Below are 14,305 nucleotides of genomic sequence, written 5' to 3' on the forward strand. Positions count from 1 at the left end.
AAACTACTTTTTTTTTTTTTTGCCTCTTAGTGACAGGAGAACAGAAAGAAGGAGTCAACATGAAGCTCAAGTGCTCAGAAGTGCCAGCTGATAAAAACCTGAGTGAATACATACGTAAGCAGTCATGGGCTGGTAAATTATCAGTGAACAGAGAAATTGGTAAAGTCCATTACAAACCATTACTTCAGGGACTATGTACATATTTATGTGTTACAGAGGTATTGCAATATGTGTTTATCCAGTATTAGTTCAATAGTGTGTAGATGTGGAGTCTTTAAGCTATGTACCATAATGCTGAGGGGAGGAGTCTGATCCCTGCACAGACTCAGGAATAGTTCTAATGCAGGTGCACAAGGTGCATTGAGGTGTTGCTCTCCACAACATCAAGGTGGATGCCGAAGTCCATCTTCTGACTTACCATCATAAGATACTATAGAGTCCTTCAAAGAAAGCAACAGTTGCTGGTGCTGCTAGATGACATGATGCTGCCCTTCCAGCACTACAGTGAGCTCATAACACAAGGCAGCTATGAGAAATGCAAATATAATCTAAGGATGCACAGAGCAACATAATTGCAATACCTGACAAAAGTGTCATTGTACAAGAACCTAATGCAGAATACAGGGACCCCATGTTGAGGGGTTATCTATGGAAACCAGGACAAGCTGCGGAGTAAGACTACTAGGATCAAATAAACAGCCAATCTATACACTAAAAATGAGCAAAAGAGCTTCACTATTCAGACTACAATTGCTGTTTGTACCTGCATCAGGCAAATTAAATCAGAGAGAAAGAGAAGCAAGTTCAGGTAAAGGGGCAATGTCAGCATGAAAATAAGCTAATGTAGGGCTTGAAACTGGAAGGCTCTTATTGAGGCACCTCCTAACCATATTATCTTTAAGAATAAATTCTGGTTATCCAGTAAAAAAGCTTACCTGGTGCTGTAGCAGATGATAGCTACAGACCAGCTCTTACAGTCCCATGCTCTGCTGCCAGATAATTGTGATATCAGACTGATCACCACAAATTCAACATCAGTCTTGCTTGAAGTCTCCTTCCTTTACCCCAGCTTGCCAAGTCACTAACCTCTCTTTCTTTCTGTGATGCATAACGAAAAAAATTAACAATTTTGAAGAAGCTACCTACGGGCAAGCTCCTCTCATGATAGCATTAATTTAGACTACCCTCCTTTTTATGGAACTAACACAAATCTTTTGGCAGTTCACAGCAGCACAACAATTACTCCCCGTTCCCTTCAGGTAAAGGCAGGAAATATTTCTTTTTGGATAGAAATATACCTTTAAGATTCCAGATCACCAGATGAATATTTCTGTAAGTAGTAAGCGTCTCAGAATAGGATACCTTAAAAAAAAACACCCACTCTCACACCACCCACCCACAATAGTAAAAAAATTTTAGTTAGATCTGCAACCATAATTATTCAACGGGAAATGCACTAGACTTCATTAGTAAAGGCTATATAAGTTTCCTGCCTTTTTTCAGAGTCACCTTCCCCAGCAGCTCACCTGGTAACCCCATGCATTAAACAGACCCTTAAATAGCATAAATAAAGGGCATGTCTTCTGGCCCTCTCCCTAGCAATTAACCTTCAATCAATTATCTTAGATTGGAATTACACAAAGCTTGATTTTCTCACCTTTCCATGCCCTGTGGTCTCAGGTGGTGATTTCATATACAGGTGTTCCCAGTAAGCTACTATCAACATTCTTCTTGATTTTATGAATTTTTTTCAGCATTAGAGACAGTAAAAGTGCATCATACTTAAAAAGCTACTTTCTGCAAAGCACGCGGCATTTTTTGCAAGCATTAATACATCCTCACAACAATCTTGAAAGTGGAGAAAAGGTTACGATAGATTAAGTAGCAGCTATCACAGTAGGGGAGGCTGGAAGAGTGTTTTATTTTAAAAAGCCTATTTCCAGGCAGTCGGGACTTGCCCAGCCTTTAAAATTAACATCTGGTTGAATTAAAACCGGATTTTCAGCTGCTGTAAAGCAGCAGAGCACCATTGGAGTCAGTGAAACAAGCTTCACTTGCACGAATGGAAATGAATTCTGCAACTCTACAAAGTTATTGTCATGGAGAGTGCTGGGCTAAAGCTTAGTCCCCATCCAGGCGTAACCAATTTTGAACTGCCTTGAAGTACACTTAGTTAATAAGTTCTTTCATTCTTTGTTTCACTGAGATATCTTGATTTGGGAGCTGTGTTAATTATTTTTGTTCTGTCAAAATAGCGATTCTTTTCCACCTACTCTAAGAGATCTACTCAGATTTCCATTCCTAAGTGGTTCCACAACTGCTGAGAATTTTTTCCGTAAATCAGGATTTCATATTTAAAGAAACCTCATAATTTGGAAATAACCTTAATAGTGCTGTCCACTATTCATGTGAACTTGTTGGTTTTTTCTCCAAGCAATATTTTTTCACACTGTCTAATAATCAAAGTTCGTTCGCTCCTGACAGTACTGCTCTTGTAGGCTGGACAAAGGCTAAAGTTTCCATTATTCTATTAAGAAAGACATTGTGCAGGCCCTGTTTTCTTCAACAGGCCTTCTGTTAAATTGGAAGAACTTAGAAATTTGACGTGATTTTTCCTGCCTGCCTTACACGTCTTTGGAAAATGGAGCCCCATTCCTCCATATGATGTGATAAAAATATTGTTATTATAGTGATTGTCTTTGGAAGAGGCACGAAAGACTAAAAGAAGATTTACTTTTGAACTGAAACCACGGACAATGTGAACTGAGCTATTTGTTTTCCAGTGACCTGGGTGCAGATTTTGGGAGGCCTGGTGTAAAGTGCACTCCAGGTGGCAAAGCTGGATTTGTGCTCACGGTTCTGCTCTTCTGCTCATGCAGGATGAGTGACTGGGTGCTGCTTTAGTTTAACTGTCTTCGACCCGTGTCATGTGTGGGGATCATCTCTGCCAGGAGAAGTGACAGACACAAGGAATTTATGAACTAGTCACGGTATGTATGTTACCAGTATTACCAATCTTGTAAATGAGACTCTAAGACACCCTTAATTAACACATCCATTTAAAAAAAAATAATCTGGTGTACCCAGATAACACCAACACCTTCTGATCATATAGCCTGGGCTTTGTCAGAGCAGAAGTGGAAGCAGACTTCATACTGCATAACCAATCATCCTCTGCCCTAAACAGTAACACAAGGGAACCACAAACAAGAGAAGCCAAGCTCTCAGAGCATGGTCAAGACTGCAAAGTGGGAAACCACTCTTAGAACTGTGTCCCGATGTTCATGTGCAAATCGTTTAAGCTTTTAGAAGTAAAAATCTTGTGTTACATATGTTTATAGGACAGACATACAACACAATCCATAAGAAAAGCAGGACCCAGGTAGTGATCTGCCAGTGCTTGCACTGGCAGATACTTCTAGAGGGTCTCTTCACATTGCTGTGATTCAGCATCTACTTCTATGTACTATGACAAGCACTTTATACGTATATGTTTATTTATTATTAGAGGTGCTTAGCCTTCATACCTCTAATTAAAGTCAATGGGAAAAGAAAGTTTTGTGCAGCTCTCTGCTCCAACCATAGGATCTTGAGAAGATGTTAACTGGACCTCAGCACGCCAAGAGAACTTCAACAAAATCCATGGTGCTCAGTCCTAGTGTTGAATCTGTTCAGACAGATCAGTCACCAGGATTGGAGCCCATACAATATGGGATGCTAATAAATCCATTTAAAGCAAACTATTCCTGGGCTAATCTTTCAATTTCCTTTGCACATAGCATCAAGGTCTCATTGATAGCCCCATGTTAAAGTTAACAAGAAACATGAGTGTGTTTTTTCAACTGCCTTATTCTAGAGTAAAATGGGAACTATTTTAAGAGCTATGTTGCAAGTTCAGTCTGAATGTCTTGACCCCTGGGATTATTTAGCCTTAAGCCTGGATGTAATAACTTCACCCTGCTCTCAGGACAGAAATGTTGTTGTGCATGGTGGGATGTCTGCCTCAGCACAAACCTTTGAGACTTCAGAATATAATGTCTCCACTGATCATCAGGTGAGAGAAGTGTCATAACAAGTGTTATGGCAATGATTAGCAGGACTACCTCCTCCATTAAATTGACTGACAAAGAAGTATTTTTAAGAATAATTTTGACTTCTCTTTAAAAGAATGCTGGCTCTTGCAAAGTAGGACCTATGGCGGTGTTAAACTCTCAGTTCCTTGGCTGGCAACACATAAAACCTGCTGCCTATATGCAGACATACAGCTATCTAACTGGTGTGTGGGAGGGAGGTCTTGCAGGTTATTTATTACATTGCTACCTCATCAGGCAGCTTCAGGTGTCAGATCCTCACAGGTTACCTTTGCATGAGATAAAAAAGGAAAGCATAATTAACTTTATTTTTACATTACACACAAGTCCTTGAAAATGGTTGTTTACAAACACAGATGATTTTAGAGTTATGTGAGACTGTCCAAACATCAAAACTCAGTTCCCAGGGAGCAACAAGCCTCCATAGCTGGTTCCATGTAGACAGAAAGGCAAATGGTGCCACAGCTCTGTCCAAAGGGGTGGCAGGTTCCTTTCAAGCTGAAACTTCATTGCCTGATTTACGGAGCATCAAAAACCAAAGCAAGCTGTATCACACAGTGAATCCTGCCCTGTATGTTTTACAAAAATTACTTACCTTCCAGAAGAACTTCCAGTTCTGGGAAGTGAGGATTTCAATTTACCCAGAATGCAGAGAACACAGGGACGGTAACAGGGCAGACTTCCACTTTCCTGACATTGCTGTTGTTCTTACTCTGGGAATGGGACACAGACCTACCTTTTCTTGGTCCCTTTGACACTCATGTCTCCTTAGGACTGATTTTGATGAAGGTTTTTTAGACACTGCAAATATTTTACTGGATCCACAACAAAAGAAGGAGACACAGTTGGCAGAGTACCAACCTTGGACCTGGGAAGATGTGATTTTGTTCCTTGCAGCATCACAGGTTTCCTGTGTGCCAACAGGCATAGCCAAGCCCCGCTGCAGGGAGCAGCAACAGTCCCCATATTCACTCGGTTCTATACTCTAAAACAGAGGTGAAATGTAACAGGACTTTACACACACAATGAAGTATTTGGATACCACAATAAAGGTGTTGTGTAAATACCTCCAAGTAACAGCAAGAGATATTTGTTCTGCATGACATCCAAAACTCACTGCATCAGGTTTATTTATCAGTAAGACACAATCACAAATACATGATGCTTTTCAAGTACGGTGACATTCCCTTCCTGCAGATGGCTGGAAATGTTCTTAGACACAATATTTGCAATTAGCTTTGCTGATGAAATTAGTGCTCTGAAATGGTTAGTTTTATAGATGCCCATGTTGCTCCCTCTGTGGCTATTAATGCTGTAACCTCCTTGAGACCTTGGCTGAGAGCACTTTCTCATGACTGCAATATTGAGAGCGCAGGTCAGACAGAAACATAGCCCAGCACAAGCAGAGAGAAGAGGGGGACTCCCCAGGCGGATGATTTACCTGGGGCTCTGACAAACTGTGTCCTAATCCCTGCTCTATTGCTGACCCCTGAACTGGTTACTCACCTCTGTTTCTGCCTCAGCAAAATTAGGACAGTGCTACTTACTGCCTTCCAGCCCTCCTGCCCCTGGCAGAGATCATACCAGAGGAGAGCTCAGAATCATCACTGTTCCCAGTGGCCAGTTCTGGCACCTCTTTTTTGCATGAGTAACCATCATTCCTGGCATGTGCTGCCCTGCCTCTCTCATTTACCCAGCAGGAGGGTTTGGGACATGTGTTCAAAACATTCAGGAAAAATCCCTCCAACTACTGCCTCTGAATTCCCCCAGGGGAACTGTCCTGGTGCACACAGTGCTGAGCACACCTACCCCTTGCCTGCAGACAGGAAACACAACAGTGATGGAAAGCATCTATCAGGAATAGAGGGACTTCATAGGTCACCTCAGGGATTTTGGGGCTTCTCATGCATCCAAGGCACAGTTGTTTCAACCCACGTTGCCACTGCTCACTGCTTTGTACCATTGGGATGTGTGAGAGCAGGGTCTTTTCCATAGGAAGCAACCAGGAAACTCAGAATTTAATGAAGCTTGGATTCTTACTCTCTTTGCACTTAATCCCACCAATGTTTTGGGCTGGTTTTCACCTTTCATTGACAATAAAGCAATTTGCTTATAACGAACAGCTTCTCATCTGAAAGAGGACTGGCATGAATCATAGCAGAGACATGTATCAGAGAGGACTGGCATGAAAAGGTCATGTTCATTTTTGAACACTGCATTATGCCCTGATTAATTGGCAGTAGCTTATGACTCCATCAATAGGACATATGCCCTGGAAGGATGACGCATTTCCAAGAAATTGTCGACAGATCCAAGCATGTATTATTGATGAGCTAGGAGACAATCATCTAGGTCTTGTTACAAACCTGAGGTTTATATCAGTTGTGCTGGAAGGTCTGCCTGCATTTTTGATTATGGCTTCCCTCTGAAATAGAGTAAATTTCCCCTGAGGGAAAGGGTTTATTTATGGCACTAGCTGCAGCTCAGGAGACCTGTACTCTCTCCTTGGTTGTGCTTCAGACACTATGGGTGATCCTGGACAAAACATGTTGAAAATGTTTCCTATGCCTGTTGAGCGGGATTCCCATTTTCAAAAGCACCTATATGGGTGTAATGTCAAAACCTGAGGAAGGCAATCCAGTGGTATGACCCCTCCCTCTGTCCACCTTGCTGATTCCCCTGTAGTGGTTGTGCCTTTTTGATGATTTCACCAGGGCAGGGGCCTGGCAGGAAAGGGAGGAGGCAGGTTTTTTATTACTGAGGTGAAGTAAGGGCTCCCTGCCCACTGAACGGGATTTCTCCCTTGCCTTAGCTATGATGTCAGGCTAAGCTGGTGCAATTCCCTTCCTAGGCAAAGAAGTGCTAAGTTAATTATTTGCTGTTAGGGCTGCCATGTGGTCAGACCAGGACTGAGGGCAGTGACAGGCAAGAGTAGGTGGGGTGGTGATAGGAACAGCTTGCTTTCACCATCAGTGAGCTGTTCAGTTGGTTCAGGCAACCCCTTGAAACAAATTTGCAGCTTCAGGCTACAAATACTGAGATAAATTCTCTGCTGATTTGTCCCCAGAACCAGGTCATCCCCAAGGCAGGTAGTTGCCCAAGTAAAGAAAGTACATCATGTCTGCTAGGGCAGCAGGTAGCTAGCACAGCAGCTAATCTGTATCATTAAACCTCATTCTAAACCACCTATTTTCCCCTTGGCTAGATCTACCACCTCTTCCATACATGAGGTGATTTTTCTGTTTAAACTCAGCCTTGGAGCAGGAGCTTCCATTCAACAGGCACTTGTGCCATGCCTAGCACCACGGGGATCTGATCTTAATTGTATGCCTAGAGATCGTAACTACTCCTGAAGTAGTCTCACAGAAAATGAAAAGCATTCAACTGTTGTCAACAATCCTGGCTATCCACTAGCGCTCCCTCTTCATTGCAGTATTTGCAGACCTACTTTGGAGAACTTTTCCATCTTCTCCTGTTTCCTGCAGGGGTATTATCTGTGCTTGCGAGGATTCAATTAATGCCATTGTTGTGGGATGTTGTTCCATTCATCACCGGCTACTGCATCTAATGAATAGGATAATCTAATTCTCCCCAAATAAATATGACACCAAATTAAAAGAGTTCATAAGCAGCCTCCAAAAAATGGAGTGAGTTTGTTTCAATTTATTGTCTTTTAAATTGCACTGGATCCCTCAAGTACCAACCTAGCTATAAACAAGTCAGTGACTGAGTTTGAAAGTTTATTATCACTAATGTTTGCCTTTATTTATTCTAGAATTCAGTATTAGTATCAGCTGGAAGAACAGCAAAAGGAAGGTCATCCAAATGCCACAGTTTTTAACCACAATTTTCCTAAACTAGTGAGAGAGCTTTAGGGCATAATGTATTCTAGACAATCATTTTTGTTCTGTTTACTGTCACTGAAACATTTAACAAAGTGGTTATGACCTATCATTAGAACCACGTGAGAAATTCACCAGGAAAACAGAAAGAAAGTATTAATGTCTACTGAGTATTTGGCTAGTTTCAGAAGAGGCTGTTTTCCCTATCTTCCATCAAAAAGCAAATGAACAGTTCTTTTAACTTATTTGCCTGGCATCGCTTTGTTTGGGAATCAGCTGTTAGACGGATGATTATGTATGTGAAGACCGATGACCTTGTCAAGCTCTTCTTTGAATTTAGCCTGGTTTTCAGTATCCTGACCAGTCTTTCCAGAATACTTGGCAGGAAAAGAGATAATTAGTGTGGCTGTGGATTTCTTACGGGATGATCTAGATGAAAGAGGAAGAGAAAGGAACTATACACTTAGTGTGATGCTTACAAAATATGACATATTGGATCACCACTTTCTTAACTGTGGACAATATCCGGTGCTCCAGAAGAAACCAATCTTGTACTTTACTGCTTGAAAATACTATTTATTTAACCGCTGCTACCATGGAATATGAACACTTTCCTGAAAGTAATCAATTTAGTCTCATTACAGACAGTCCCAGGAAGTATAGATCTATCTCTACGTGGCTTTTACAGTTAGCACATTATTAATGGTAACACAGCTCTTGCTTAGAAATCCAGAGCTATCACACCTGCAAAGCAGAAAACTGCCTCGTACAGGGATTTTCTTTCAGTCCCAGAAGCAAGACAAGCAGTGAGGGATGGATAGATTTATCATAGAATCATAGAATGGCTTGAGTTGGAAGGGACACTAAAAGATCACCTGGTCCATCCCCTGCCATGAGCAGGGACATCTTCAACCAGACCAGGTTGCTCAGAGCCCTGTCCAGCCTGGCCTTGAATGTCTCCAGAGATGGGGCATCTACCACCTCTCTGGGCAACCTGTGCCAGTGTTTTACCACACACACAGTAAAAAATTTCTTCCTTATATCGAGGCTAAATCTCCCCTCTTTTAATTTAAAACCATTACCCCTTGTCTTATCTCAACAGGCCCTACTAAAAAGCTTGTCCTCATCTTTCTTATAAGCGCCCTTTAAGTATTGAAAGGCCACAATAAGGTCTACGCAGAGACTTCCTGTTTATATAATGATTTTCAAAGACTGCAGGACATTTTTCACTTCAGCCCTAGGCTCAGCCTTTAATACTCCATGTGTATGGTATGGACTCTGAAGCCTTTTTCTGCCTTGCCTGCAAGGAGAGAGCTAAGGCTGAGATGGTGTATGCATGGGGATAACTATGAGATGATGTTGTATTTAAGTAGTAATTTCTTGAATTAATATGAAAGATTGATATGATCTTAGGGAAAGCAGTAGCTCTGTTTAGTTAGTAAGGCATCTGTTTTTGACTCTAGGATACCAGATTATTGAATGAATATTCTAGTGTTTTAGATTAGGAAAGAAGTATTCTAAATAGCTAATAAACTTCTGAACAATAAGCTGTATTTGGAATTGTTCAGCACAAAGCGTGAATAAGTTTCTGCACGTTCCTTTTGCTAGTTTTCTTCTGCAAACTAGAAAATAAACCATGACTTAGCATTTCTTAAAAAAATATTTAATATTCGTATGTCATACTTCCTTCCTAGCAAAGTAATGAAGTACGGTTAAGGTGAAACCCTGGAAACTGAGGAAAGGCTAAGTGACTAACACAGGAAGGTAGCAAAGCTGTTGGCTGATTCTGACGTGCTTCATAAGCTTTGAACAGGAAGTTCTGGCAAGGCTAGAAGTTGACATCAGCTGTACTCTTCCTATTTCTTCTTGTCTAGACCTTTTGGGATCTGTTTAAACTGAGAATTTAGTCTCCGTAACACTCATGTTTTCTGTTGGAGAAGGTGGCTGGTGACATTTAAAGCAATGACTCTTGCCTGCCTTTTGAGGAACATCAGACTTTATTATGGCTAAACTAGCAAGGGATCTTTCAGCTCAGTAGCTAAACCAAGGAACTGAAGGGGAAACTGTCGTTCTTTGGCTTAAACAAAAATAGAAATTTAGGAGATACTTTGGGAAGTAAAATAAGTTTTGTGAGGCTAACTGAAATATTCAACTTTCTCCCCTTCAAAATGTCATATTTCAGCTTCAGATTAATGGAACCTTTTAATAATGTTTTTTAGCTTAAAACAGTTTTTGAAATAAAGTTGCCATTTTAAAATCAATACATGGAAATGTTGACTTTCATTTTTTCCATATTTTTCTGCCTGACATTCATTTATAATCGCAGTCAAATTTCATTTTTGTTCACCCAATATCATTTTTCAGTGAATATACCACTGTCAATAACATTTTGCCCAGTGCTGACTGTGATTCTCTGCTTCCTTAGAACATTGCTACACATGAGTCAGTTCCTGCTTGGACTGTAACTCAATTTCAGAGCTCACTGTCATCTATAACTCCAAAGAGCAATTTCAGCTGAAATCCTAAATTGAATTACAGCTTTGTATTGCATTGCTCACTATTTATTAATAATATTGTGCCTACAACATATCCTGTTCTTCATTACCACAGAGAGAACAGCACTGGTTCCTCTGTGTGATCCAGAGCAATTAATTTCTCCAAATGTTAGATCCCTGCATGTAGAGAGTCTATGGACATCTGAATTTCTTTTGCACCAAGTACTTTCATCTAGCCAGTAATGCAGAAAAGGTTTCTCAGGACTATAAAAATCATTATTTATAAGTCATAGAAAAATATGAATTATTCTAGTTTCAAATAAATACTAAGTATTATGGGATAAAGTCCCTGTGAGTTTTGAACTCCCATGCCAATGAAACCCTTAAGTGTTGGGCATGCAACTTTCAGTCTGAAATGCCAGTCCTAAGCCTCCAACAGACATGAGCAGCCCCAGGTATGATGCTGACACAGCATAGCTAATTGAGATTTTGAACAGGAAGGGATCTTGGGAAAACAGAAGCACAGCTTGAACAAATATTTTCCTCCAAACAGACAGGAGCCCGGGTCTCCTTGGCCGACTCTTTCTGTGATCTTCTGGGAGGACAGTCAGGTATAAAACCTAAAGTATGTTGTTTTTCCTGCAGCCTAACATCGCATTTTTAGTAAACAACAGATTCTCTACTGACAATTTCTTGGAACCTCAGGAATGAGTTCTTTGGTTTCAAACGGATGACACCAGAGGACTAAATGACAACTACTTACAAGGCCAGTATTGTTTGCAGCAATGGGAGTGATGGAGTGACCTTCTTGTTTGCATGTGGTCTGAGGAGAAGAGGTCACTGCACTGTGTCAAACAAAACATCTCTGTGCTGCTGCAGTATCCCAGGCACGAGGATATGCTGCTTTTATTGACCCCAACCACTAAAGAAGCTAAGAGTTTTAGAGTCAGCTTGGGCACTCGGATTTATAGAACCATAAAATCAGAATAGTTTGATTTGGAAGGGACCTTTAAAGGTCATCTAGACCATACCCCTTGCAATGAGCAGGGACATCTTCAATGAGATCAGGTTGCTCGGAGCCCTGTCCAGCCTGGCCTTGAATGTTTCCAGGGATTCAGGGCAGAAGTTGAAGAAAAGCCTGTTATATCTTTGGCACAGTCCTATCTTAGCATCTCACGGTTTCCCTGTAAGGGAGATACCACCCAATAAGTCCCAAGGAAGGTCTACAATTTTCTCATCAGATGGCCACCTTTCCAGCAAAGTGTGCTCCTTCAAGAAAGCCAGGTGATAAGTCACAACACTGGGAGACACGACTGCCTGGGGATCCTGCAGTCAGCCGTCTGGGATTCAGGCCACATCTGCACTGGGGTGCTGGGAGAATTAAGCAACACTATATAAAGTCATCTTTCTCTGGAATGTGAGCCTTCAGGGGCTAAACATGATTTATGTGCATCGGCATCATATCTAGAATAGATTTTTGTGGGTTTTTTTTGTTTTCCCGGGTGTCAGGAACAGAGCTAGTAGCTGGAGTCAAACATTCCTGTGTACACCTGGGTGCGAGTTGAGCAGAGCGCTAAAGCATCTCCATCTCTCCACACTGCCAGCTGGCACAGCTCCTGCTCTGTGTGTGCTCCATCCAGTGATGCAGAGCAGCCACCCATGGAGGGACACCAAGGTGGCGTTAGTGCAGACCCCAGAATCCCGCCACCCTGACTCCATGCACACAGGTTTTCCTGCAGCACAGGAGGTGGAAAAAGGCTGCACACAGGCAGCAAAAGGCTTGCATCAGGCCTGGGCATTTTTTACATTGCCCCTGTTACCTTTTCTTTGTTGAGCGTTTATCACAATTTTTGTGCAATAAAACCATGTTAATTAAACTGTGAATGAATAGAAAGGCCCTGAGTCAATATTTGCATTTGGAAAAGACTGGTTAGAACAGCTTAGGAATTAATTCTGCTTTGTTAGAGTGCCTATTCACCCAGGGAACATTTTAGCAGCAATCAATATGTAATTACATCCTTATTGATGTTTTACAATTGTTTTGTTTCCCAGCAATTATGGTGATAGAATCAGTTTCCCTTGGTTGTTCCTTCTTCCCAGCTTTACTCCTGATCTTCTGTGAGTCTATTGGCAATTCATCTTACATCTCCCAAGCTGTTATTAATAAATTTGGACCACAATCACACTGAAACAGCTCTATTCCTAACCCACTGTGCTAAGCATGGGCTAACAGAGAAATCCAACCTCTGACCCGAATAACCTGATAATAACAGCAGGAACTTTGAGAGTATATAAGCACAAAAAATTTGCTGAAATCAACAGACAACTCCGAACCAAAATGTCTTCAAAGACTTGAGCTTCTATTAAGAATTTCTAGTCAGATTTTAAGTCCCTCAAAGCAGAGATCACTTCTCACTAGCTGTCTGTCCAACCTCAGGGGACACAAAAGTCTCATGGGTGCGACTGTATAAATCATTCACACTCACTGCTTAGGTGCTTCGAAATTTCCCATTTGGCCTTTCCAAAATAATACCCTAAACACAGAGAAAATGGTCCATATTTTCACTAAAACCTCATCACACAGACCTGGTCAGAGGAGAGCATTTCTGCAGAGCCCCTTAGCTGTACCAGAGCGGGGTGGCTGCAGGGTGAGAGTCCCCAAATCAGACTCATGAAGGGGACACCTGTCAGCAAAAGCATTACAGATGCTAAAACAGCTGGCAGGGAGAACATGCATTTTTTGAAGGGCAGCAAATCTCACCACCCTGTGCCTGTTCTGCATCTCTCCCTCTGGAGCCCTGGCCTGTGCCCGAGGCGTTGGGGCAGTGCCAGAGGAGGCGAGGGTGGCCAGGTTGCTCCCTCACCCGGCCTCTTTGGCGAACGGGTCTCGGGCGGCGCGGGCGGGGTCCCGCGTGGGTCCGTGAGCTCCCCGCCGCGGTCCCGCCGCCCGGCTGCACACAGGCTGTCACCCACAAGGTGGTGGTGTAAGCACGGTTTTCTCCGCAGCAGGCACCCCCCCTCCACCCCATCCCCGGCATGCCTCTAGCTAGAAATCAGCGCCTGAACCTGCTGTTAACAAAAAAAAGGGGGTAGGCCGATTGTCAGCGTCAATGGGAAGAAAAATCAAGTGAGCCCTCTGGCCAGCAGAAGGGACATGTGATTTCCTGTCCTTTGATGCCTGGAGCTGGCCCACATCCCCCAAAATCTGAATGAAGAACCTCTCCTCGCTGCTCAAGTCTAGAGACATATCTTCAACTCATTTTAGTCCAGGTGAGAAACTGGGATATCACTGAAAACAGAACTTAAAGGATCAGAGATTGAAACCTCCTCCTCTTCATGTTCACCTGGGGGATGCAGATACTCTGATCCCAGCTCTGGGCCCTGGACTCCCTAAGACTTTTTGAACTCACTACTCTCACTGCAGTGCTTCCTGCCTATTTCAGCAGTGCAAGGGAGGAATCACCCCTCTGCCAGCAAACTCACCACTTTTAAAATCTCCTGCTCTGAACACAATGGCTTTTGGTAATTAGACATTTAAATGAGTTGCCTTAGGTGTGGAGGAGGGAGCAGCAGAGAGCCATTCATCAAGGCAGACCTAAGCTGCTCCAAGTATTTCAGCCTATTCTTTCTGTATCACTATTCACATCTGGGTCCCCAACTCAGCAAGTGATAGGTGGGGTCATGGAAGTGGGGAGGGTGACTTCCCAAGGAGTCCGTTGACCTCTGTGAAGTGACTGTGAAACGGAGCAGAAACAAGTCTTCTGCCAAGACCAGGATATCCTATATTCACTGAAAACAAAAAAATTGCCCCAATTTTCTTTCCCCTACGGTCGGTCTGACACGACACATCTGAACTTGCCAGTTTCCTTCACCCCTG

This window comes from Caloenas nicobarica, chromosome 7 (genome assembly GCF_036013445.1).
Source record: "Caloenas nicobarica isolate bCalNic1 chromosome 7, bCalNic1.hap1, whole genome shotgun sequence".
NCBI classification, from domain to species: Eukaryota; Metazoa; Chordata; class Aves; order Columbiformes; family Columbidae; genus Caloenas; species Caloenas nicobarica.